This window comes from Quercus lobata, chromosome 1, assembly GCF_001633185.2.
Source record: "Quercus lobata isolate SW786 chromosome 1, ValleyOak3.0 Primary Assembly, whole genome shotgun sequence".
NCBI lineage: Eukaryota > Viridiplantae > Streptophyta > Magnoliopsida > Fagales > Fagaceae > Quercus > Quercus lobata.
In genome coordinates this window covers 22,585,144-22,589,958 of record NC_044904.1, presented here as the reverse complement: position 1 = coordinate 22,589,958, position 4,815 = coordinate 22,585,144, and the positions used below count along the sequence as shown (strand labels likewise).

Genomic DNA, 4,815 nt, shown 5'->3' with positions numbered 1-4,815 from the left:
GTTTTTGAGTTTTGGGCATGGAAGCTATTGGTAGTGTGGTGGTTATTGGCTGTTGGGTGAGGTGGCTGTTGGCAGTTGGGTGTGGTGGCTGTTGGGTTTTGTTATACCAGTGGTGGTGGCTAGTAAGATTGTTGGGTTAAGAAGAGAGAGAGAGACAGAGAGGAAGAATAAAAAAAATTATAAAAAATAATAAAGAAAAAATGTTTAAATAATGTGGTAAAAAAATTAGAAGTTTTGATATTAAGTATATTGTAAAGTGAAGTGTTAAAACAGATAAAATAAGTTTTTGAGTTGTTAAATGCTAAAATTTTTAAAACTCTTGATGAGAATGCTCTAACACTTTACTTTATAATACACTTTACATCAAATCTTCTATTTTTACATACATCATATTAAAATAATATAAACAACCCATTAAAATAATATATAAAAAAAAGCCACCACAAAAACCCATAGCAATCAGTCACCCAAAACTAGCCACAGCCACCATTGTGGCAACCACAACCTACAACACACACACACACACACACACACACACACACAAAAAGTCACAAGCACAACCACCACCATCTTCAACAACCCACTACAAACCCATTAAAATCCACACAACCACCACCACGCACGATGCACAACCACCACACAACCATTGCCTCAACCCCAACAAACCCACAATGAAAATGATAGCAAAGACAAAATCCACAATCCAGAGATCTCACTCACACAAACCCATACCAACGGCGGCAGTGGCAACAAAACCCAATCTAGCCACCACAAGTGACGACTACCACCACACCTAAACATAGAGGACTTTAATGGATCGATGGAGATGAGAACATAGAGGAGATAGAGTGATGAAGCCATGAAGAAGAGATAGTCTTGAAGCTTTGGCTTAGGTTCATGGCGATAGAAACAGAGAGAAGAAAGGCATTGGGTGAGAGGGAGAAGGGAAGTTGGGGAGGGGTTGGGCACTAAGCAGGGATAGAGCTAGAACTTGAAGGTAGGGGTAGCAACTTTGCTATTGGTCTCTAGCCTCTAGCTCTGTTGCTTAACCGATAAGGGGTTTTTTTTTTTAAAAAAAAATTATTTATTAATTATTTGTGTTTTTTTATGTGTGCGTTTGCTACTGGGTAATGACAAGATTATTTTGTTTAAAATTTTTTAAAAGGTTAAGTTGTTTGTTTTAGGTAAAATTGACTGATTGAGCTTAATTATTTTTAAGTTATTATTGGTAATTTTTGTTGTTGGGCTAATTTTGTTTGGGCTTGTATATTTTGTTTTAGATTGTAGATCAACTTGAATTAAACATATTAATTTTCAAGTTGATCAAGAGTTTTGTAGATTAACTTGTACTTTTTGTGTTTCTAATGAAAATGTTTAAGATTCAAAATTTCCTCCCTATCGTCGTAACTATCAAATTATATATAATAACATTTATAACAACTCTAATGACTACCAAACACAGCTTACGTACAATATATATTTTTTGTTTTCTTAATTATAAAATACCCAAAATTAAAATTTTTTATAGAAAATAGTCGAGAGAGTTGTGATTTGTGGAGTATAAGGTTAAGGTGACCCAAAGTGGAATAGAAAGATTTCTATTTGCGCTGCCTATATATATAAGTACATTGGAATGATTCTCAATAAAAAAAAAAAAGTACATTGGAAACCTATTTCTACCCCACACAACTTCTAGTCCAATTACATATTTCTCTCCAATGGCAAACATAGTATTGTTGTTGGTTCCTCTTTTCCTAATCTTCAACATTGTCTCCCTCCCTCTCCCTGCACGTACCACATCCTCCTGCGATGGTCCATGCAAAACTCTTAACAATTGTAAAGGCCAGCTGATTTGCATCAACGGCAAGTGCAACAATGACCCCGATGTCAACACCCATGTATGCTCTATAGGTGGAGGTGGAGGTGGAGGTGGCTCTTCACCATCTCCAAGCCAAAATTGCAAGTCCTCTGGTACCCTTACGTGTAGAGGCAACTCATACCCTCAGTAACTCCTACTAGAGAAAGACTCCCAAATTTTGGGGCAAAAGTTTATATATATATATATATATATATATTTTTTTTTTAAAAAAAAAAAAGGTTTTCTTTGGAGCTATAGAGAAAAAAAAATTAGTTTTACATTTTTCCTTTACTTTTAAGAAGTCCCAAAGAATTGAGTAATACTAGAAATAATTCTTTGGGACTTTAAATACATGGGTCTTACAAGTATTCTGTAGATGCTAGAAATAATACTAGAAATAATACAACTTAACTAACATTAGTAATACTAGAAATAATGCTAGCATTCTGTAGATGCGTTAGATCATCAATGCTAACTAATATTCCCTAATAGTTTGAGACGTTAAGTTTCGTAAACTAATTTCCTACAAATCTACACACCAAATAATATCTATCTATCTATCTCTTCCTCTTAGAAATAAGATATAAAACTCAAACTTAGATTACAACTTTACTTAACTATTGCATAGTCATATATCCAAGTTAAAGTAAGGCCTTGTTTGGTTCAAAAAGTGATGTATTCACTTTTCATTTTCTATTTTCTTTCTATATTCAAATTCTGTAATTGAAACCCTAAAATGTTTCAAAAAAAAAAATGCTATAGATGCGTTAGATCATCAATGCTAACTAATATTCCCTAATAGTTTGAGACGTTAAGTTTTGTAAACTAATTTCCTACAAATCTACACACCAAATAATATCTATCTATCTATCTCCTCCTCTTAGAAATAAGATATAAAACTCAAACTTAGATTACAACTTTACTTAACTATTGCATAGTCATATATCCAAGTTAAAGTAAGGCCTTGTTTGGTTCAAAAAGTGATGTATTCACTTTTCATTTTCTATTTTCTTTCTATATTCAAATTCTGTAATTGAATATATATATATATATATATATATATATAAAAGACCCATTTTTACATTTGATGGTGTTTGGTAAGTTATTTTGAATGCATAATTTTGGGTATAAATTCATCATACATGGTTTAGCATTGTTTTCTATTTTTTTTTTTTTTAAGTTACTTTTTTCACTTACACACACTCACATCAATCAAGTGGGGCCTTTGCATTTTCACAAAATTCATGGAATTGCCACTATATTCATTTTCTATGAAAATAAAAATGCTGAATATGTGTTTTCATTCCTTGTATTCAAATATAACTTTTAGGATACTGAAAATGAAAAATGAGTATAAGTTCTTAAACCAAACAATTTTTTTTTTTTAAGGTTCTTTTTTGTTTAAATTTATGCTCCAACTATGATATTTAATCCTAAAATGAAATTTGCCTTAGTTTAGTTAGGATTACTCATCAATTTCTATATTTAATACATCAAATTAGTCTTAAATTAATTATTGTTAAATAATTTTATTTAATTAATGTTTGAATATAAAAGGCCCCCACATAAAATTTTTACCCTAGATTCCAAATTGTGTTGGGGTGGCCCTGCCTGTCCCACACTCAACGATTTTAGCGAAGGCAGAGACGGTGGTGGCCCATCAAAGTGTGACGAAAAGTACCATAGTATCTCAAAACAAGTGGTGGCCTTATTGACTGGGTGGTATGGCCATGGGTCGCGGTGTGGAGAGATGATAAGGATTACGGCTAGCAATGGGAAGAGTGTGACGGCTAAGGTGGTGGATGAGTGTGACTCTGAATGGGTGTGATGCTGAGCATGCAGGCCAACCACCATGCAAGAATAATATTGTTGATGGGTCTAGTACTGCTGTTTGGGATGGCTTGGGTTTGAATAAAAATCTGGTTAATGTGGGAATTACTTGGTCCATGGCTTAGCTAGGTATGGAACTAACTAGTTAGCTAGCGTGGGCTAAAGAAAGACCATAGGCGGCACGCCACTCTAGTGTAATTGGTCCCTGGTCAGCTGGATAATAGTGTAATATTATCAAGTTTGATCCATGTCTTGTGGATCATATCTTTGTTTTCAATTAATGTTTATGGGAAATACAATATGGATCAAACTTGATAATATATATATATATATATATATATGTGTGTGTATGTATATCGATCTTTCTGGTTTCACCGCACAATAGCATCCTATGATATAGTATCTCTATACATTTCATGCTTGCAATTCAAGATATATAAAAATGAGTGTGCGCACGCATGCAAGCGTGCGTTCAAATTTATTCTTAAGAAGTCACCAACAAGAGACAACTTTTCTAGGAGAAAATAACTTGGATTTCATGCAACATTACATATGAATATAGCCTTTGATAAGAGTGAAATCACCTGTAATTAAAGATACCAGCTCAACTTGCCTCTAAAATTTGCAGAAAAATGGGCATATGAGCCAGTTGGTCCTGGATAACGTCCTGATTACGCACCACTCATGTGATTAGTACACTTGGAATAATGCCTTGGATCCCATGATACTCTATCCAAACTTGGTTGATAAGGATTTTCTTTTCTTTTGTCATCTTTGCACTAAATATGGCTGATTAATTAGATTATTAGAATTAATCACCGCCTCATTGATATACAAATCATTTTGATATATACATTTTGCCTCTACAGACTGCAATTGCATTATACAAGTACTTCAATATGTAGGGAATTAACCCGAATTCCCAACCTATGAGAAATAAAAAAAATAAAAAAAAAATAAAAAAATAAAAAAAAACACACGCCAAAGAAAACAATCACACACACAAAACAATATTTATGTGGTTCGGCAATTTGCCTACATCCATGGAGTTGCAGGGATTTCACTATTATTAGGGAAAAATACAAAGTGCGGCTACAATTTTTCTTACTCTCAAAAACACGGCAACA

At 33.4% G+C, this 4,815-nt stretch overlaps 1 pseudogene; it reads left to right on the top strand.

Annotated features, from left to right (window-relative positions):
* Positions 1 to 1,718: 1,718 nt before the first annotated feature.
* Positions 1,719 to 3,813, top strand: LOC115987777 (annotated as a pseudogene).
* Positions 3,814 to 4,815: the final 1,002 nt, after the last annotated feature.